This window comes from Ranitomeya variabilis, chromosome 3 (genome assembly GCF_051348905.1).
Source record: "Ranitomeya variabilis isolate aRanVar5 chromosome 3, aRanVar5.hap1, whole genome shotgun sequence".
Classification (NCBI taxonomy): Eukaryota; Metazoa; Chordata; class Amphibia; order Anura; family Dendrobatidae; genus Ranitomeya; species Ranitomeya variabilis.
Window position 1 is genome coordinate 636,413,428 of NC_135234.1, and position 23,744 is coordinate 636,437,171.

Below are 23,744 nucleotides of genomic sequence, written 5' to 3' on the forward strand. Positions count from 1 at the left end.
AATAAAAGTGGAATTTTGTGATGAATTTGAAGAAACCACTTGTTATATTAATTGTGTTGAGCTATACAAATTGTTCTTATTGATCTTATTTCAGTTCTTTATTGCAAATGGCAGAACATTTGTAAATTTTGAGCATAAACTGGGGACTGAATAATTGTGAATGCAATTGTATATATAACTGCAAAATTTCACTTCCATTAAGATGATTTACCTTACATTTAACAGTATGTTCTCTTTAATCTTTTAGGTTCCTATGGATAATTCTGTTGCATTTGTCAGCAAGCATAGCAGAACAAGCAGCTCTACTCTTGCTATTAATAAAGGAGACACCGCAAAGGAACTCTAATTAATTTCAGTTTAATCACTAATTAATGGCAATATTTATCATTTTATTGCATATTAAATTACCTTTCATTTTCACAGAAATAAATTATCAATGCTTACGTACTGTGCAGACTTGCCTCTTGAGTCTCATCTGGATAATTTGAAGCTTGCTAACTGCTTTTATGTCCAAAAACAGAGCAATCTTCAGCACTGTTCCAGACTAATCTCCATTAAAGTCACTGAGGTTACCTATACAAAAGAACACTATGATGCCACCATGAATAGCACCTGAAACAAAAATCTACAGAAATGAGCTGGACATTTAATTTACCGTGGCCCATGGCCGGGCATCCATTAATCAGGGTCTCGGTACTACTCAGCCCTTATTCCCATTTACGACACTTGACATATGACAAGATTTTAAGGGTATGTGCACATGTTGCGGATTTGCCTGCGGATTCGCAGCAGTTTTCCATCAGGTTTACAGTACCATGTAAACCTATGGAAAACCAAATCCGTTGTGCCCATGGTGCAGAAAATACCGTGCGGAAACGCTGCTTTGCATTTTCCGTCGCATGTCAATTCTTCGTGCGGATTCCATAGTGTTTTACACCTGCTCCTCAATAGGAATCCGCAGGTGTAAAACCGCACAAAAACGCACAAAATCCGCAGTAAATCCGGGGGTAATCAACAGGTAAAACGCAGTTGTTTTACCTGTGGATTTTTCAAAAACGGTGCCGGAAAATCCGCACACGAATCCACCACGTGTGCACATAGCCTAATACTAGAGGTTAGGGTTGTTCCAAATAGGGTCACCTTGAGGCAGTGGGATGGCTTTTACATTTGTGTGATCAAAATTATGTTAACTATTTACCCTATGTTTTCAGGAACTATTGCTATTTATTTATTCACTGCAGGGTATTTGTTCATGTCATTTTTATCTTCGTTTTTGTAGGAATAATGCATGACTGAGAATGTATTATTATGACTTACAGTACATTTGTTTTATTCATTTCTGTTACCTTTTAAAACACAATTATAATTTGTAATCATAATGACAATAATAGTTATGTTTTGGGGAATATATTAAAAAATAACTAAAAAAGAATGCACAATTATAATTTGTAATCATAATGACAATAATAGTATGTTTTGGGGAATATATTAAAAAATAACTAAAAAAGAATGACCCAACTGATAAAGAATGGTACAAACTAATGCAAGCACTTTGTAATCAATTTAAATCTATATAAATTAATAGAATTTGTACACTTACAGTGGCATGTAAAGGTTTGGGCACCCCTGGTCAAAATTACTATTATTGTGAACAGTTAAAGGGAACCTGTCACCCCGTTTTTTGAAGATGAGCTAAAAATAGCGTTAAATAGGGGCAGAGCTGGGCGTTACATTAGTGTCTTTTGTGTGCCTTTATTACCCACCTATGCTGCTGAAATACCTTTGTAAAGTCGCCGTTTTCTGCTGTCATCATTACGTTGGTGGCGTAGTGGTGTGCGCATGTCCAACAGAGAATATCCACTGCCCAGGAGATGAAAAAGAGCGCGATCTGCGCTATTCAGCCGTTTACCGGTGGGCGCGGCCATCTTTCTGTGGCCGCGCGTGCGCAGATGGAGCGCTCTGCTCAGGAAAATGGCCGCCGCGATCTCCATCTGCGCACGCGCGGAATCCCGCGGCCATTTTTTTTAAGCCTCGGGCAGCAGAGCGCTCCATCTGCGCACGCGCGGCCACAGGAAAGATGGCCGCGCCCACCGGTAAACGGCTGAATAGCGCAGATCACGCTCTTTTGCATCTCCTGGGCAGTGGATATTCTCTGTTGGACATGCGCACACCACTACGCCACCAACGGAATGATGAGCCTGATCTGGGGGAGAAACAGCGCTGTCACCACGCCCATAGGACCAGACCAGCGTGAGTGACAGCAGAAAACGGTGACTTTACAAAGGTATTTCAGCAGCATAGGTGGGTAATAAAGGCACACAAAGACACTAATGTAACGCCCAGCTCTGCCCCTATTTAACGCTATTTTTAGCTCATCTTCAAAAAACGGGGTGACAGGTTCCCTTTAAGAAAGTTGAAGATGAAATGATCTCTAAAAGGCCTAAGTATGAAGATGACACATTTACTTTGTATTTTAGGCCCCCCAAAAAATTATATACATATATATTTTATTATTATTTTTGTTTGCATCTTTTACATTTTAAAGATTCCAAAAAGGAAAATGGGCTGATGCAAAAGTTTGATTAGTGCCTAGTAGCACCCCCTTTTGGAAGTATCACAGCTTGTAAACTCTTTTTGTAGCCAGCCAAGAGTCTTTCAATTCTTATTTGAGGGATTTTCAGCCATTCTTCGGCTATTTTCACACATCAGGCTTTTTGTTTCAGGCACAATCCAGCAATTTTTGGGAAAAAAACAGCATGTGCACAAAAATTGCGGAATGCATTAAAAATGATGGGATGCTTATGTATGCTTTTTTTTTAGCATTTTTTCAGCGGAAAACGGCAGAAAAAACGGGAAAAAAATGTGAAAAATCCTGAACGTGTGCACATAGCCTCAGAGATTGATAGCAGGATTTATCTAGTTAACATCCACTTGAGGAACTATGATTAAATCAGCTGTCATATGTGGGGAAAGATGAGGGAATCAAAGTCAGGGACACCACATATTATGCAAATATACATCATATGTTGTGAAGAGGTTAACAAATATCAAATTATAATAGAAAACCCGGGAAAAGATTAGCCAAAAATCTAATACAAGTGTTACAGGGTATTAATTTCTAAATAATTGGAATAGTGAAAGATATATAGAAATAATTTACACTGTAAATGGCTCCAAAAATGTTGCTTACCCATTGCTCCCTTATCTATACCATGTCCATGCAAAACCATCAGAGGTTGTTTTACAGTAAACATACTTTGACATGCCGGATGAAGACTACGTACCGTGGATAACTAGTCTGATGTGGTCCCTGGACGGCTTCTTCTCGCCCCAGTTGACTGACAGGTCTCTCCCTACATGTGTATATAATATGAGACCAGTCAATCATATGTATCGGGGAACAGTAAACAATGTGCAAAGCTGTGGTGCTCTGTGCTGGAGGGCTGTCCCACACGTCCAGATAATTCCGGTACCGGAATAAATCGGTACCGGAGTTATCCGTGTCCGTGTGCCTGGGAACTCACGGAGGCCATACCTGCGGCACACGTGTGCCGCCCGTATGGCGAGTGGGTACCACACGGAGCGTGTGGTACCCACTCTGCATGGTGCTGAAGCTGCTGAAGCTGCGATTCATATCCTCTCTGCAGTAACGTTTGCTGCAGAGAAAATATGAAGAATAGTGTTAAAAATAAAGATTTAGGTGTCCGCCGCCCCCCCACCCCCTGTGCGCCCCCCCGCTGGTCAGAAAATACTTACCCGGGTCCCCCGTCGGCTGTCGCTCCTTCTTGGTCTTGCCGCGGCTTCTCCTGCATGCGGTCACGTGGGCCCGATCATTTACAGTCATGAATATGTGGCTCCACCTCCATAGGGGCGGAGCCGACTATTCATGATTGTAATTGATCGGCCCCACGTGACCGCATACAGTAGGAGGCGCGGCCAGACCAGGAAGGAGCGAGTAAGTATTTTCTGACCAGCGGGGGGGCGCACAGGGGGTGGGGGGGCGGCGGACACCTAAATCTTTATTTTTAACACTATTCTTCATATTTTCTCTATAGCAAACGCTGCTACAGGGAAGATATGAATACCGGCTTCAGCACCATGTGGGGGGGACAGCGCTTACTGTAGCGCTGTCTCCGGCACGCACACGGACCCCAGACGGAGAATGTCCGTGTGAGGTCCGTGTTTTACGCGGACCCATTGACTCTATTGGGTCCGTGTAAAACGTGCGCTCCCACGAACACTGACATGTCTCCGTCTTTGGCACACGGAGACACGGTCCGCACACGGTCCGCAAAAAATCAATGACATCTGAACAGATGCATTGATTTTTATGGGTCTACGTGTGTCAGTGTCTCCGGTACGTGAGGAAACTGTCACCTCACGTACCGGAGCCACTGACGTGTGAAACCGGCCGTACACTGACTGCTTGCATCTAGTCGCTCGGGGAGTACATATCAGCTGATTGGTGGGGTTGCTTTGTGTCAGGTCCCCACTAATTTCTTATAGAAGTCAGAGAGGTCACTAACATGTGAGGTCTGGATAACCCCTTTAGGCTATGTGCACACGTTCCGGATTTTTTGCGTTTTTTAGCTATAAAAGCACGATAAAACCGCGAAAAAAAACGCATCCATTATGCATCCTATAGTTAGAATGCAATCCGCAATTTTTGTGCACATGTTGCATTTTTTTCCGCAAAAAAAAAAACACATTGCGGAAAAGAAAGCAGTATGTTCATTAATTTTGCGGATTTTTTGCGTTTTTCCCTCTATATTATTCAATTGGAGAAGCTCCGGAAAAAAAACGCAAAAAAAACGCGCAAAAACCGCAAGAAAAAAGCGTGCGGATTTCCTGCGGAAAAAGTCCGTTTTTTGTCAGGAAATTTCTGAAAAGATTCCTGACGTGTGCACATACCCTTAATGTTAACAGTTTTCAGAAACTACAGAACTAATGCAAATTTCAATCATCTGCTGTAAGTGAAGCCGGCCTTTTACCATTGTGAAAGCCACCAGTTAGCCTCCGCTACATGTGTTGTTCAGTCTTTTTGTCACAGATAAGATACCCAATACAGAATAACAGATATGAAGTATAATGATAATCCATAGCAAAGTGGCAAGATTGAACTAATACAAGCGAACAATTAAGAAAACAAAATGTAACTGATGGGAGTTATATCTGGCAGTCAGCGGCCGTAAACCATTGACCTAGTTCTTCAACTTCTCCATGTAAGCAGGAGCTGCTGAGAAAATTCTGAAATCATTGACAAAGCAGCAATGACTGCTCACTGTAAAAACATTGGATGTAAAGCTGTGGTCCCGGGAAGGGGTGAACACAGGCTATATTAAAATGCTTCTGGAAAATGCTGCAATATGTTAAATTGCAGTATACAGTAACAGGGAAAGTAGGTTATATATGAGTCCAGACATTTCTGCATCTATCCATTCCTAATAAAACATCTCTCAGTCTTTTCATCCAAGATTATTCTTCTCTAATGTCTATACTTACTGTGCCTTTCCTAATGATAAAGGGTGCTAGCTGTACTTCTCTTAGGCCTCATAAAACACAATATGGAAATAAACTACAAATATACTGGTTATTGTGCCAAATTTATCAGCCAGCTTTAGCCAGTCCGCACTGTCTAAATACTGTCCAGGATTAGTAAATCGGTCACATTGGCTACTTGGCTTCTGAGATACTTCCCAGCCCGGCTATAGTATAAAGTCGAGTGTGATCATGCCTCTCCCATACTAAGTGGTTCTCTTTCCTTTGTTCACAGTTATCAGCCAAGCAAAGCAGTGTATGCCCTGCCAAGAACAGTAGGGAAAAAAGTCTGAATCACGTGTTAATTTGTTTAATTATACTAGTGCTTGCTAAAATAACAATGCATATACAGTATGTACAACATGGACCTGAACATGTATTAATGATAATATACTTGCCTGAACTGGAGGTTAAAGGGGTTCTGCGAGCATACAATATTAATGACCCATACTGATGTCATAAATATCTCAATGGTGGAGGTCCGACACCCTACACCACCCACTGATCAGTTGTTATTAGCAGCCAAATGTAAACACATTGAATGGAGCTGCACTCAGAACTTGACAACACCTTTAAAATAATTTACATTCATCAATAATTATTCTTCAGCTTTACAGATCTAAGGGCTCAATCAGACATCTGCTTGTTAGGAACTTGTCCTGTGTTTTTCATGGCTAAAATACGCTTTCGTTAGTCTAAAAGAGCTATTCACTTGTCCATGTTTATTTGAGGATTAAGCAATGCCCACATAAAATAGGAGACGTGTTAGGCTTCTTTCACATTTCCGTCAGTACGGGGCCGTCACAAACAGTCGGCCCGACGTACCGACGGATGTTGTGCACAATTGTGCACAACGTGGGCAGCGGATGCAGTCTTCCGACGCATCCGCTGCCCATTGTGAGTTCCGGGGAGGAGGGGGCGGAGTTCCAGCCGCGCATGCACGGTCGGAACTGGCGGATTCGACGGACGAAAAAACGTTACATTGAACGTTTTTTCATCTTGACGGACCGCAAAAACACGACGCACCCTTCGCACGACGGATGCGTTGTGTGTCCATCCGTCGCAATCCGTCGTTAGTTCAAGTCAATGGCAAAAAACGGATCCTGCGGGCACATTTGCAGGATCCGTTTTTTTGCCATAACCACGGATTGCGACGGCCCCCAGAAGACGGAAATGTGAAAGAAGCCTTACAGACGTAGTTGTGGAACCACTGTACCACAGTCCGTGGAGAGTCTGGTGGGGTGTACCTGAACGCGCACCGGACTCTTCACTAGAGCTCCTGAGGGTGGGTCAGACTGGCCCTTTAAGAATCAGGGAGCGCGCATGCCCTAAGCCTATTCCCAGGAGTCCTGCATGCCACGTGCAGTTCCTGGGAGCAGACAGACGCAGAGGGAGCAGGGACGGGTAAGTACACACACCGGTGTCCTTGCAGAGAGAAAGGAGAGGATACTGCAGGGGCGCTGGAGGTGTCCTAACAACATGTTTGCTTTTGATCCAAGTGATGGATGAAACAAGCCCATTCAGGTCAATGGATCAGTAGAAAGATATAAAATAAAACACACAAGAGAGCCCATGCGTGCCATCCATGTGTAATCCAAATGCTGCATAGAAGACTTGAGAACCTGATTGAGTTAATTAGTGGTGGAGTAGTAAAATTAATATGTGTATTAACAGAAACTAACCCAAAAAGCTAGACACAAAGAAGTATTCATAGCCACAATGACTACAGGTTGCGGAAGCCAAACTTCTGAGTCTTCTGTTTTTCCATACTCCAGTTCCATTATAAAATGGTATTATCACGATTTTTTTTTATCAACATCACCTTCGTCTAATATTCTTATTTTGCAGCTGGAGTCAGTGTACATTTACTGACTGACTCTGCTGCCATGAAGGCTACTGGGTGTTGTCAAGGCCAGTTCCAGACATTTACATGCTAATAAAATTGCTGTGATTTTAACAGGCAAAAGCCCTGCTACTGCCCAAAATGAAATCTTTTGGAACAAGTAGCTTTGAAGTGTATGATTAACACATCGGTCACGCAGAATGGTAACATACATTTGGCAGTGGCCATGGCCTAGATTTACCTGGAAAACAGGAACATGAAGGGACATTAAATATAACAGGAAAGTTACTGCGTTCTCCTTTTGGGTACAGCACATTCTGCACCATCTCTTTACTTTTTGAATTAAAGTAGAATTAATTTGTGAATATATTTTCACATTATTGTGTTATTAGACTGTATTTTTAGCCATATGCTTTTTGGTGTAATCATATTAAATGCAGTTTTTACAACCGTCTTATCTGAAAGCAGATGTTCATAGTATTAGATAATATATCTAACACTAGCAGCTTCATGAGGTGCTCTGAATCATATATACTGTATTTTTCCATTTATTTTGCTCTTCAGTTAAATCATTGGAGCTGCTAGGGACAATTCCAGCCGAGTAAAAAATGTTGAAACAATATCCACAAAACAGAATTCATAATCTAAGGATTAATTGTTTTTAGGCTGTATGCCCTATATAGAAAGGGCCTAAATATGTGTATTATGGAATATTATGGAAACTCCAGAACTACAATTCATACATCAGCCCCCTGAGGAAGCCCAAGCAAAATGTGCGTTGGGGCTGCTTAGTTACTTGACCCATGTGGGTGACAGCTGGGTAAGAGATTTTAAGAATCAATGTTTGCAGTTTTTGTTTCCAGAGATCATTATAGTTTCTCAGTGCAGTCACAATGAATTATCTTACTAATGTGCTTACATGGTGCGTTTTTGTTCTGGCATAAATGTCATGCGGGCAATCTAAACATGTTTGACTCCTACTGTTTACTGAATTAGTAGCATACAATTAGTAATATAGGGCCTCCTACTGTATTAGTAACTATATTCTATTGAATTTATTATATATTATTATCTCTTCCCAACCAAATACATATACAGTACCTTGCGAAAGGTAAATTTTTTGTGAAAATTCAAAAACTGAAAAGTGGGGCGTGCAATATTATTCGGCCCCTTTAACTTAATACTTTGTTGCGCCACCTTTTGCTGCGATTACAGCTGCAAGTCGCTTGGGGTAGGTCTCTATCAGTTTTGTACATCGAGAGACTGAAATTCTTGCCCATTCTTCCTTGGCAAACAGCTCAGTGAGGTTTGATGGAGATCGTTTGTGAACAGCAGTTTTCAGCTCTTTCCACAGATTCTCGATTGGATTGAGGTCTGGACTTTGACTTGGCCATTCTAACACCTGGATATGTTTATTTGTGAACCACTCCAGTGTAGATTTTGCTTTATGTTTGGGATCATTGTCTTGTTGGAAGACAAATCTCCGTCCCAGTCTCAGGTCTTTTGCAGACTCCAACAGGTTTTATTTAAGAATGGTCCTGTATTTGGCTCCATCCATCTTCCAGTCAATTTTAACCACCTTCCCTGTCCCTGCTGAAGAAAAGCAGGCCCACACCATGATGCTGCCACCACCATGTTTGACAGTGGGGATAGTGTGTTCAGGGTGATGAGCTGTGTTGCCTTTAAGCCAAACATATCGTTTGGCATAGTTGCCAAAAAGTTCGATTTTGGTTTCATCTGACCAGAGCACCTCCTTCCACATGTTTGGTGTGGCTCCCAGGTGGCTTGTTGCAAACTTTAGATGATACTTTTTATGGATATCTTTGAGAAATGGCTTTCTTCTTGCCACTCTTCCATAAAGGCCAGATTTGTGCAGTGTACGACTGATTGTTGTCCTATTGACAGACTATCCTACCTCAGCTGTAAATCTCTGCAGTTCATCCAGAGTTATCATGGGCCTCTTGGCCGCATCTCTGATCAGTCTTCTCCTTGTTAGAGATGAAAGTTTAGAGGGACGGCCAGGTCTTTTTAGATTTGCAGTGGTATGATACTCCTTCCATTTCAATATGATCGCTTGCACAGTGCTCCTTGGTTTGTTTTAAGTTTTGGAAATCATTTTGTACCCAAATCCGGCTTTAAACTTCTCCACAACAGTATCACGGACCTGCCTGTTGTGTTCCTTGGTCTTCTTGATGCTCTCTGCGCTTCAAACAGAACCCTGACGGTATGTGCACACGATGCAGATTTAGGGTATGTTCACACGCTGCGGTTTTTGCTGCGGATCCGCAGCGGATTTGGCACTGCGGATCCGCAGCTTTTTTCCATGTAGGTTACAGTACAATGTAACCCAATGGAAAACAAAACCCGCTGTGCCGACGATCCTTTTTTCCCCAGGCAAATCCGCAGCGGTTTTGCCTGCAGAAAAAAGAAGTACCTGTCAATTCTTTCTGCGGATTCTGCTGCGGGTTTCCAGCAGCCCCAATAGGAAACTGCAGTTGGAAACCCGCAGTGGAATCCGCAGAAGAAAAAGGATCAAAAACCGCAGCTAAAAATCAGTGCGGATTTCAGCTGCGGTTTTTCAAAACAGGACCTGAAAAAAAAAGGACGAAAAAAAGGATCGTGTGAACGTAGCCTAAGTGCAGAATTGGTGCAGAACTGCAGCAGATTTTTCTGCTGCAGAAACGCTGCAGAACTGCACTGTGATTTACAGTACAATGTAAATCAATGGGAAAAAAAAAAAGCTGTGCACATGGTGCAGAAAAATCTGCGCAGAAACGCTGCAGATTTCAAAGAAGTGCACGTCGCTTCTTTTGTGCAGTTCTGCAGCGTTTCTGCTGCAGATTTTTCTGCACCATGTGCACAGCTTTTTTTTTTCCCCATTGATTTACATTGTACTGCACAGAAACTGCACAGAAACTGCACAGAAACTGCATAGAAACTGCACAGAAACTGCATAGAATCTGCGCAGAAACTGCATAGAATCTGCGCAGAAACTGCATAGAAACTGCATAGAATCTGCGCAGAAACTGCATAGAAACTGCATAGAAACTGCACAGAAACTGCATAGAAACTGCATAGAAACTGCACAGAAACTGCATCAAATCTGCAGATGCAGATTTAGTGCAGAAAATTCTGCACCACATTTCCTACGTGTGCACATAGCCTGAGACTATCACAGAGCAGGTGCATTTATACAGAGACTTGATTACACACAGGTGGATTATATTTATCATCATTAGGCATTTAGGACAACATTGGATCATTCAGAGATCCACAATGAACTTCTGGAGTGAGTTTGCTGCACTGAAAGTATAGGGGCCGAATAATATTGCACGCCCCACCAGTGATGAGCGAATATACTCGTTACTCGAGATTTCTCGAGCATGCTCGGGGGTCCTCCGAGTATTTTTTAGTGCTCAGAGTTTTAGTTTTTCTTGCCGCAGCTGAATGATTTACATCTGTTAGCCAGCATAAGTACATGTGGGGGTTGCCTAGCAACCAGGCAATCCTGCAATCCTCACTCCGAGCACTAAAAAATACTCGGTATATTCGCTCATCACTACGCCCCACTTTTCAGTTTTTGAATTTCCGCAAAAATTTCAAATAACCAATAAATTTCGTTCAACTTCACAATTGTGTTCCACTTGTTGATTTTTCACCAAAATTTACATTTCGTATCTTTATGTTTGAAGCATGATATGTGGGAAAAAGTTGAAAAGTTCCAGGGGGCCGAATACTTTCGCAAGGCACTGTATGTGACATATAACACTATATTAACACCTGCATCTTGCGTATGCTTTTGTCTGCATACTTGTTCTAATTGTTATATGCAATTTTTATTAAATATTTGTTTCAGAAAAAATTACTACTTTTTGGATGGATTAGTTACTCCATTTTTTCTGGTATATGAAATGAGTAAAAAAATTTGTTGCATATAAAAGTAAGAAAAAACATAATACAATTATGTACCATATCAATGTGCCCCAAAGTCATATAAATTATTATACAAAGTGCTATAAATTGAGGGGAAAAGTAGCAGCACTCCTTCACCATGCAAACAGAAAAATGGAAAATGGAATACCTAACTGGTTTAAGCTACTGTCGGTATATACAAGTGCGTCTCACTAAATTAGAATATCATCAAAAAGTTAATTTATTTCAGTTCTTCAATACAAAAAGTGAAACTCATATACGCTGCCCTCCTACTTGCTTCATAGTTCCCCGGCATCGCACTCCTGCGCAGGTGTACTTATCTGCCCTGTTGCCCTTCCATAACACCTCAGCAGTGCCACAGGCTGATCGCCTCCATGCCACGCCGCATTGATGCAGTAATTGATGCAAAAGGAGCCCCGACCAATTATTGAGTGCATTTACTGAACATACATTTCAGTAGGCCAACATTTCAGATTCTAAAATCATTTTTCAAGCTGGCGTTACAATGTATTCTAATTTACTGAGATAATGACTTTTGGGTTTCCATTGGCTGTAAGCCATAATCATCAACATTAACAGAAATAAACACATTAACAGAACTAGATCAATCTGTTTGTAATGACTCTATATAATATATGAGTTTCACTTGTTGTATTGAAGAATTGAAATAAATTAACTTCTTGATGATATTCTAATTTGGTGAGAAGCACTTGTATGTATACATAGTTGAAAAGATTGAAAAAAAAAAAATCCCCCGTTTCTCCAACAACAACAAAAATTTCATCAATTTCAACCTCTATTTCTACCTTGTTGTTCCAGAAGAAAGAAAAAAATGATGCCAAATGCCCCATATTTAGGAGATGAATTTGTTTCTAACTCCAAATATCACAACTGTCAAAGATCACTAGATCAAAGTTTCATCTCTTTAAATCTAGTACCTATTGCCTATAATATATTTTCTAAGAAAGGCCTACAGGTCCTCCTGATCTTGCTCAATCAATCAACCATCAAGACATTGTGTGGCAGAGAGTTCCACAGTCTCACTGCTTCTACATTAAAGAGTCCCTGTTTATGATGATGTTAAAACTTTATTTCCTTTCATTAGATGTAGATGATACCTATTGTCATGATTAAAGGCCTAAAAACAAAACCGCTTATGTACTGTCCGTTCATATATTTGTATATTAATAATAAAAAAGTTGTCATTTTTCAAGTAGTCAAGTTTTGATAACCTATATTGGTATTGAAGTCCACCCGTTTCCTTAGTAACACTGGTCACTCTTCTCTGCACCCGCTCAAGTTCATCTATGTCCACTGGAGACTGAAATTGAAAAACAATATTCTAAGTGTGCCTAACTGGTGATTTGCATACAGGCAAACTTTCTTCTTGTCATCAGAACCTATGATGCTATTTGTCTTGACAATAGAACCTAAAGTTGAGTTTACAGTTTAACAATATCACCAAGTATTTTTCAGTGTTTTACCCAGGGTTCCACTGTTTGGTACATAATATTATACTTTTTCTTCTGCTCAAGTGCACAACTTTACATTTATCCGCATCAAACTTAATTTGACATTTCCTTAGACATTGTATGATTTAAAAAAAAGGGCCACTCCATTGGCTACTGGTTTACGTAGCGGTCTATGACCATAGTAAATTTAGGATCTTACAATAAAATAATCACTACAACCCCAGTATTAAGTCTTCTAACTGACAATTTCATTCATTTGCTCAAGATCGACTCCTCTGACTGAATATGTCTACTACTTTACAACACCAAGGAACGTTATCAGATATAACTTGTCTGCTTACTTTGACCATTGGACACATAGTCCAAAGGTCCATAGTCTCATTGCTCGTACAGGGAGACTATGGAAGCAGAGAGACAGTGGTTTTATCTGGGACAAGGAGGGTAGAACCTGGATTTGTCAGCAGAATACTCGTGCTGATGGTTTAAAATATACTGATATACATGCTTTTTTTGGAGTATGGTCAATAAATGTACAATGTCTTTTTTACTAGTGATCAATGTTCAGTATACCGTAAAGCACATTCATCATGTGATTGTTTTTTTAAAGTGGCTTTTCTTTTTTTTGTCTTGTATTATTTGTAGACAGATTTTTCACAAAATTCTTAAGAATGGCTCATGAAAGTTGGTGAATTTTGTGCAAACGCAAAAAAAGCTTTAGCTTTGTCTTTTGCTTTTTTTGAGGCATTTCATATTGGAAAGCTTCAAAATCCTTTAAAATGTGGCACATTAGTATTCAACTGTGCACAGAAAAACTGGACACATTTTATAATAAAACATCTAGATAACCATAATCGCAACTATAAGGCCAAAACAAAAGAAACAGAATGAAACTAAGCAATTTCACTTAAAAAAGGTGCAAATTAAAAAAAATGCATAAAGCAGAAAGAAAGAAGTCACTATTAAAACAATTATTACTCCAGCTGGGAACAGGCCAGCAGTTTTCAGACTCCAAACTAACGCCATTTATGTAAAGTCCCTGCAATGTTGACGAAGCCCATATCTTTGTTTTATAAGTCCATGCCTTTGTTCTAACAGAAATTCCTTGGTGGATTTTCATGCAAATGAGCTGCAAGTGCAGGGGGCATGAAATGCTCTCTGGCCTCTCTCCCTGCCCACCACCAGCCCATCACTGACTGGCAGGTCACTCTTCTCTGTGACCTGCTCCCCCGTGTGAAATCTTGTGAAAGCGGAGTATTCATTCCCAGGAGTAGCGCGTTTTCAGTAACATCCTAATGACGTTCAATAGCCGAACTATCATTATTATGCCCATGCACCGCCCTGGGAATCCTCACTTGCACAAGACCTCAGGGGAGGGAGCAGCTGAGAGAGAAGAGTGACCTGTCTGTAACGGATAGGAGGCCGGTAGCAGGCAGGGGAAAAGGCCGTAGAGCTGTGGGTGCAGCTGCATTTGCGGTTTGTTTGCATGAAAATTTACTTCTGGATTTATATAAAACAGTGGCACAATCTTATAAAATCAGCGATATGCACGTCACCAACATTACATGGACTTTACATAGATGACATTCGTTTAGGTGTAAAAACCAGCTGACAGGTTCCTTTTGAAGCAATGATGAATGAGGGCACCTATTCACTGGTTGACTCCATACAGGACCTATGTTTATGAAGCAGCTATATAAGGCTGTGTTCACAAGTTGCATTTTTTTCTGCTTTTTAATGCAAATTTAAAGCTGTATTTTACAGTACCAGCAAAGTCTGAGATTTCAGAAAACTCATGCACACACATAGATTTTATTTTCCTGATTGATTTGGAAAACTGCGTTTTTGAAAACTGCAGCATGTTACTTCTTTCAGTGTTTTGTTTTTCAGCCATAGGAAACAATGGATACGTGTAAAAACGCAGCAAAAAACTAAGATATCAGTTTTTGCTGCTTTTTGGTGAAAAAACCTAAGGAAGTTAAATTATGTTTTTTTTAGTCCACTAAACTTTGTCAACATGCACAAGAGACAACAAAAACTCAGCACTAAAAATACAGCAAAACCTGCTTTTTTGGAAGCAGATTCTTTACTGCATGGAGAGCAGGTTTTGCCTGAGGAAAAAAATGCAGCAAAAACGTAACCTGTGATCTAACAAGAAAGTGGACGCACACAGCCACAATATGTATCCCCTCCTACACTGCGTTTATCCTTCTGTAAATGGGTGGTGAGTAGAAATGAGCGAATCTGATCGGGTCAGGGCTTATTCGGCAAGCTATAGCGCTTACCGAATAAGCTGCAGAGGAAACCCGGATTCCTGGATCGTTCTGGCTCATCAACGCCGAAGCTGCATGTGTCGCGGCTGTTTGACAGTCATGACACATGCATAGAGAGCCTGTTTGTTGGGGTCTCCATGCATGTGTCCTGACTGTCACACAGCTGCGAAGCCGAACAGCTGATCAGCCGGAGCGATCCAGGAAGCCGGTTTCCCTCTGAAGCCTATTCGGTAAGCGCTAAAGCTTGCCAAATAAGCCCTGACCTGATCAAATTCGCTCATCTCTAGTGGTGAGTTGACGTATTCTTATAGTGGTGAGTTGAAGTATTCTTAAGATCTGCTGTACTTCTACAGAAAAGTAGTTGTAGCTCACAAGGAACCATTATTATTTGTCCAGCAATTATTTCATCACACAGTACCAAATTTGGGATATTAACTCTTCAACAGCTACTACTTCACAAAAATGAACCAGGTATCTCCAGTTTTGCAGTTAGACTAGACCTGTTTATTAGCACTATATTATTGCACTGGACATAAAAATCATCATTTCTAAAACCCTAGAGTATATTCACCCTACAAGGCCAAGCTGCATTTTATTTCCAGACTGTCAGGATTTTGCAAAAACTGGTGCCATTTTCCCATGTGTCCTATAATATGTGATTGAGTCCACCATGAGAATGTATCCTTGGACTATAAATACACATGCAATTTTTTTTAAAGGCCAAAACCAGACGTGTATTCCAACAGGAAAGAGTATTAATCTTTCCTTTATATTTACCGTTCCATCTTAATCCACTTTTGGCTTTGGCTCAAAAAACTACTCACAGTACTGCCATTGGGCATGGTACTCGGACTACAAGAGTGACCACAGCCTAAATGTGCTTCAGTAACTTTCATGACACTAACAACCAGGAATCACACAACAAAATACTAATTTAGTCTTAATTGTAAATTTCATTTAAATCAATTATTTATTGGCAGTACATCCCCTAATGTAAGAAGGTAGGTGCTGGCTACAAAAATGTAAAGTGTATGACAGAAGGGGGAACAAATGATTTCAAAATCATTCATACAAACCCCATCTCACAATTGTAAAAACTTGCATTAGCTTGCTTGAGTCCCAAGGCTCAATACTGAACAACTCATTAGGCTAGGGCTACTCATCATAACATTGGATGTTATGACTTCCTATCATGTCACGTTGCTATCCGCGACTACGATGTTGGAAGTCACATGTTGCAAGTCCCAATGTTTTTGCTTGTTTTTTTTCTGTTGTTTGTCGCAAATCGTACGTGACATACTTGCCATAGACTTCAAGGCAAGTCACATGCGATATGCAAATTATTTGCATGTTGGCAGTTTTATTAACAGAAAAATCACAGCTCCAAAATAGTCCCAGGCAAAATACTGTACATACATGTTTTTGTTGCGTGACTTTTCTGAGAATAGCTGTAACATCTCGCCGTGTAGCCCTAGCCTTCTAAAGAACCACCTTAAATGTGTCAGACATCCAAGGCTGAAATTGTGTTTCTCCTATAGATCAGAATATGGATAATGCTATGTTCACATTAATACAGTGCTCTCCACGGAGCACTATATCACCGAAAATACTGCATTCCAACGAGTTAAATACCGTGTAAAAATCCATATGCTCCACTGATTCTGCCTCTCTTTTTCGTTTTGCGCTGTGTCACGCCATTGCAGAGATGTTCATATTTCTTGTTTTTGGAGCACAGTATGTGAAATCTCTGTCTGCAGAGTCCTTCTGGGGGCGTATGCTGTCACCCCTCTCTTCTAGATGCTGACAATCACAGTTCACCTATTATTATTATTATTATTATTCACCAGATGGTCTAGCATTTTCAGATGCTTCCAAGCTGTGTTTGGCAACTTCTGGGAAGGAATGGAAAAAAAGACCAGCAGCTGGTCTGCAAGCAGAGATTTCACATACTGCTCTCTAAAATAAAAACATGAATACTTCTCCAATAGAATGACTAGGCTAAAAACAGATAAAAGTGGCAAAATGAGAGGAACTCATTTATTTTTTTCTTGGCATTTAACTCAGTTTTACTGGGCAAGCAAAGGTGACAGGTCTACCTTTAATGAATGGCTTTGGCTGGCTCTGTTGGAGCTCCAGTCCAGTATAGTTTTTGGGGGGATTATGACAGAAACACTGATGTAGTGCTTGGCAGACAACAATGTATTAATGTGAATCTAGCCTAAGGCTCATTCATTAGGCCTAACTTCTATGCAGCTACAAGATTTCTTTATTAGAAAGAGAACACTTACTTTTCTTCCCTGATGCAGATTTAAAAAAAAAAAAATCAGTGTTAAATAATCTATGAAGGAATTTAAATTCTAATTGAAATTAATGAAAGGCGAAATATGCAGAGAATGCATGAGAATTTCAGTGCGGAATACAAGTCAAAATCCTCGTGAACAAAACATAACACTAAACAACTACATATTATTTTTACTGAAACATAAAGATGATATCTGTCAATTGTTAGGAGTGAAGACTTTTATATGAAAAAACTGACAATCTGTGAGTGTACTGTAAGCACTAATGATGAAATCCTCATTACAAAGTGAAGGCATAACACTGACACAAGAGCTGCCGCATTCCACTATTCCATTACAGACGGCCTGGGATACTGGCACAAGGTTATGATCCTGATATGTCACTTGGGCAATGATGAATGCCAGCATCCTTGAAAAGGGCAGAAGGGAAGCAACATAAAGGAAGAGCAAATTCATTTTACCAGCTACAAGTCTAAAGAAGAGAACTGCAACGTTCTAATGTACCAGATTTCAATTCCAAACATATGTTAAGATCTCTATTGGAGCATTTTAGTTTATATCCTGATGTGCTTAAAGGGAACCTGATGTGTTTAAAGGAAATCTGTCACAAAAAACCCTAATAATCTGCAGATATGGACTTAATGTGTATGTTAATAGCGTTGTTAACCTGCCCGGCGACCGCTGCAGAGAGAAAATGAACTTTATACCCCCTGGCATTTGGGTATCAGTCATGGGGGCGGTGCGGGTTCAGTCACCACTCTGAGTATACAGAGCCACGGCTGTAACCGTGCCCCCGGCACTGGCTGACACTAGCTCTGCATTGGGGCCGGGTGTCAGACAAGGCCAGGATTAGGGATAAAAATGGAAAGAGAAGTGTCCTGAGAGCTCCAGTGTATGTCTTATGAAGACTTGCAGGTATAAACAGGTTGCGGTATATCTGCTTATGAATAATTACAGAATACATTTCTGTCTTGTTGCCAAGTAATCCCCCAGGGACTGTTCAGCAGTACTTTGTAGTTTTGTCAGTGTCCACCGATAACAACTGATCCTCTCACTTATTTTCACGGGCATCCTAAAACATTTCAGGTGTCCATCTATAATATTAGATATTTTCACAATGGCTGCAAAATGGGAGACCGAGAATAAAATACATGTGATAACTATGCACAGTTCACAATGCTTCTCTGAACACATTACTTAAACCAATTTTCTTAAAAGCGTCTGCAGAATTGCACCGTTTCCCTGACATCCTTCCCCTGACGAAGCCGTCCTTGTAACGGCGACACGCGTTGGGCTTCTCCCCATGCTGATCTCTGCCTGACCTTGTTCTTTCCCCGGTGGCAGCGTCTTTTCATCTCGGCTGCGCTATACATTGGCTCCGCTTACTCTGGCCTATTTCAGGCGGCGTGAGTTTACTTTGGCACAGTTACTCTTTGTTACTCTATTCTTTGTTACTTGTGCCTTATGGCCTTTGATATAATACGGATCCCTCTTTGACCCTATGTATGTTGCTAACCTGCGATCATTGATAGTCCATTACCATTTTGGACTTCTTTGGGGTATATACTTGAGGGAGCGTATATATATTGTCATGTTCATTACGGCCGTTTTATCTCATTGGTGCATATTATACCGGGCATAATATTTACTTGGCATTATTTATTTTCAAGGTCTTTTCTCTATCATTACTATATACAGTCTGTGGTACAGTTTTTGTATATACATTATACTTTGTGATTTTTTGTGGCAGGATCACTGGGGATGTTGTTGCATACATGCATTTTTTTAAGTGTTTTTAACTTTTGTATCAATTAAAGTTTTGCCTTTTATATATAGTTATACAGTGGTGTGCACTTCTTTGGAGTGGTTCTTTCTCTATTCTCTTATGCCAGTTTCCCTGACATCTTACACGCTGAGGGAAAGGGAGTTCTCCGCTTTGGCTGACATTTCAGACACCGGCCCACACTGCGTGCTCTCCCATACTATTATATGACGCAGTTTTGCTTCTGCAGCATTGGAGGATAGCAGGGACACTGAATCTGGGCCATCTGCACAGTGTCAGCGCAGCACTTGCAAGCTCTATTGGAAAGAGTTTTGCACTACTTACTTAGTAAACCAGCCTCCACTGATACACTGCAGAGGTAACCTAGGCAATGAGGAATAAACAAAAATACATAATACTGTTCTTTAATAAGGAGAGGAATTTTAATAAGTGAATTACTAAATAGCAATTTGACTCAGATAATGATGAGAGTAACCCTACGAGAGTTTGCACAATCTTTTCCAGCTTCAAGGCAAACACAGCATTTTATACTTTAGACAATGGACGCTACAGTTTCTGAATTTACAAACCCTGTGCATGCCCCAGACAGTGGCTCACCAACGTCATTTTCTCTGCCCAAAGACATTTCACAATTTGTGAAGAACCCTCTGAAGGAGTTTGTGCACCTCCTGGAACCTGTAAGATAGAGCTAGTGGAAACTGCTGACAAGTCCACATCTCCACCACCGGCCACTGGAATCAATGGGCTACCATGAGCTACGAGGTCTTCCAGAATTAGTGCCCCTCCAGCTATTGGTGCACAGTGTGCACTAGTCAAAATTGTCTGTATCTACTAATTTAGGTTTTCTGCATCTTTTTGGTGACTGATTTCATCCCATGCATTGTAGAAAGAACTGACATTTCTGTAATTACACATGTAGATGTAATATTTAACATTATTTGCTTATCGAACACAGCATAACTCTATAGATTCGCCACACTCAAATGCTCGCGAAAAGCCAGCATCACGTGCATTTATCCTAGAGCAAAAGCAAAGGGAAAAATGCCCACAATGAGTATTTGGTGAGTTTTGATGTTGAAGCATTTCTGCACCAACTTGGTTATACATATCAGACTATATGAGGTTACTTTCTTCTTTTTCACTTGGGTTTTAAGCACATTTTTTTAACAAGTTTTTTTTCTCTCTTTTTTGGTATGTCTTGTTTTAAATGAAACCGCTTTGTTTTTACTTGGTTTTGATAAAACTTTATTGATAGTCATTTTCGGATTACACGCGGGTGTTTTTTTTTTTGTTTTTTTTTACTTTTAGATCATCTTATTGAATTCTGCGAGGAAAATCTGCAAATAACATGCATATTTACTGCAACTGACATTTTGCGGATTTCAAAAATGCACCACAGGTCAACTCATGCTGCGTAAAAAAAAACAAAACAGTGTCCACAAAATCTCTATAAATCCCATCCGCATTTCTAGAACGTTAAGATTAGTGATGAGGGAGTGCGCTCGGATATCGTGATCTCCCAGTATCTCGGGCGCGCTCCAGTAATATGTTGCATGGTTTGCGGCTGTTCGGCCATCCCCACATGTGTTGCAGCTGTCTGGCCGCCAATCATGCAGCCACAGGGACGAGTACATATTACTGGAGCACGCCCGAGATACTCGGAGAACACAATATCTGAGGATGTTCTCTCATCACTAGTTAGGATGCAATGCTTTCTGCTCATACAGCAATACTTATCGTGTGAATTTAAAGGGGTTGTCCAATCAGAAGCATCACCCTTATCACCCTCTGTAAATGTGATCTGCGGACTGCTCCGGTCCCACTCCTTGTACCCCCAGGAAAATCCAGGGGTGACTGTTGTGACGATACTACACACGAATAGATGAGTCTGTGACACAACAGTCCTGAAAATCCAAACCTCATGCAATTATAACGATTGCATGCCAACCTTAGACAGCGCCCGCCATAGGTCAGGCATACTGTACATAATGGACAGAGCTGCAGCATCAGCAAGCTTGCACAGGCGGGAAGTGCTGACACTTGTAGTTCCAGAACTCAGATCTGTTGCCTTGTAATGTTCCTTATCCTGCATAGAAACCCATGGCTCACCCAGCCTCACACATACAGGTAACAGGAGAACTTGCAGCTCCATTCCCAACCATTAGCCACTGGTGAGCAGTAGCTCCATTAAGCAGATGTTTGCAATGATTAGATTAACTATTGCTCTGCCAGACCCCAGCAGCAGCCGCCCCTCTGTGCAGCTTTTAGGCCAAAAGCCCCACGAGAGCACAAGCTGCCTGGCGCTTACCTGTGTGCACCCCGGGCTGCTCCTCCTCACTGGGGACTGTCGTGTCTTCTCCTTTGCTCTTCTGTCACACAGGATGTGGCCACAAAAACAAAAGATAAAAAAGCCCAGAACAGGGTAAGACACCCAGGGGGCGGCGAATAAAAGTAATAATATGTCGCCCAGATGAAGTCTCTGCCAGGAAGTGAAACTTCACCAATGTAACTAACAATAATGGTTACATGTTACTGAGGGGGAAGATTAAAGCAGGTTTAGTCAGAAAGCTGGAGAGACTCCAGAGAGCAGCTCACACCCTCTGTGAGGAGGCCTCTCCCCTGACAAACACATCTGTGAGGTGACTGACATAGCAGAGCTGGAGGAATCCCTGCCTACTGTACATGAGCTTTGTACTGTGCAGGAGGAGCAGCCATAGCCCCCGCTGCTGCTGATGACGCCAGAGCTGCGCTCATAATACTGGGGAATCCTCACAGACTGGCACAGACATTGCTGCGGCTTTTCTTGCCGCCTTCTTCTCACTCCATGTAGTAAATCATGGCGGGGGTCGTTGAATTCCCTGCTGATACACAGTTGGAGGGGCTGAGTATTCCAGAATAAACATTTACCTCACATATGGATAGTCCATTATGATACATGATGGTGGCCGGCCCCGTTCTCCTGCTAGGTGGCCTCAGCCATACTGTGCATATATGTGCACTCGACGTCTTTTTCTGGTGGCCAAAAATGTCAATTTTTCAAGCTAGAGACGCTTTGGGAATTACTCAGTTTTCCCTTTGGTTTTGTAACCCTGAAGCTGCTTTTTTGAAACGTTTGCTCAGCATTTTCTCAACGTTTTTGACCTCCTTTTTTTCTTTAACTCTTTTGCAGCATCTTTTTTACTGACGTTTTCCAATTTTTTTCTTAAAAATAATAAGTGAATAAACTCCTTGTAGTTTTTGAAGCAAAAATGTTCAGAAAGACCCCAAGCCACCTTTTAATACCTTCCCCTCGATGTGTATTGTAGAATATGGAACATCTGACGATTCCTGATCAATTTTTCGGGTCTCTTTTTTTTAAACACTAGGTGCTTTTCTTTGGAAACCTGAAGAGGTTAAGGCTATGTGCACACGTTATGGATTTTGCTGCGGGTCCGCAGCGGATTTGACACTGTGGATCTGCAGCTGTTTTTCATGCGTTGTACAGTACCATGTAAGCGTATGGAAAACAAAATCCGAAGTGCACATGGTGCGGAAAAAAATGCGTGGAAACGCAGTGGTGTTTTTTCCACAGCATGTCAATTCTTTGTGCTCCTCAATAGGAATCCACAGGTGTAAAACTGAAATTCAGTCCTGGCATTTGAAATCACACAGGCCCATGTTGTCCCCGTCCCCATGAACCAGATGGGATATATTACCCTGGATGGAGGAAAGAAAGATTTTCTACAAGACCAATATTTCTAATGATACACGTGGCCTGCTGGTTAACGGATGAAGTCAGCAACTTTGTGCTCCATCACAACTCCTAACAGTATGGGTATCTTGAGAACACCAATTCTGTTAACAACGTAGCAGTCAAGGCAGCCCATGTCCAGACAGGCCCTTCTGACATTTGCCAGATGGCCAGTCCGGCCCTGCCTCCTTCCCACCCCAGTTCCTCCCTCCAAAAGTTGCAAATTTTTTGCACATCCTCAACTAGCGCAAACATTTTGAAACTTTTCAAAGTGTTTTATGTCTCAAACACTTAAATGCATTATAAACTACATGCATGTAATTAATAGCTGCAGGTTAGGGTTCCACGGTACGTGTGTAGCACATGTTCAATATGTGGCTGTTGATAAGCCTATCTCTAAGGATGTGTTCGTTCACACTGTGTCATTTTTCCCTGCGGTTTTATAGCTATGTAGGCATAAAGCTGTTTTTTATAGCTTTTTTGATTGTATCTTGAGTGCTTTTTCAAAGTTTGTTCATTATCATTTGGGCATGTTTTTACAGGCCTTTTTGTTTTTAAACCATCCTATATAATAATTGTCAGTTGGGACTTCCTGCCGCCGTCCTCGAATCCCATAAGGCACCGCGCCACGAACTGCGCCTGCGCAAGTGACATAAACGCCTCCGCTATTCCCATGCAGGTGCAGTATCAGCCGCATCTTTACTACGCATGCGCGGGAATAGCGGTGACATGTATGTCACTTGCACCTGAGCAAAAATGCAGAGGGATGATATAGAACAGATATGTTGGAAAGCGCAAACGGTGTGAGACATGTCCGCTGCTCCTGTCAGCACCACTAAGCATACACAGATGTTAATTTCACCGCACTCCCAATG

At 41.3% G+C, this 23,744-nt stretch overlaps 1 protein-coding gene across 2 annotated transcripts in view; it reads right to left on the minus strand.

Moving 5' to 3' along the window:
* The window catches only part of DGKA (diacylglycerol kinase alpha), a 221,157-nt gene extending 199,338 nt beyond the window's left edge, over positions 1-21,819 (minus strand). Inside the window, exons 1-2 of one of the 2 annotated variants that reach the window (XM_077297576.1) lie at positions 21,448-21,819; positions 3,285-3,353 (exon numbers count right to left, since the gene is read on the minus strand). The gene's annotated coding sequence lies outside the window, so the exon portion shown is untranslated. The remainder of the gene's footprint in view (positions 1-3,284; positions 3,354-21,447) is intronic. The other variant, XM_077297575.1, reaches the window with a different exon arrangement.
* Positions 21,820-23,744: the final 1,925 nt, after the last annotated feature.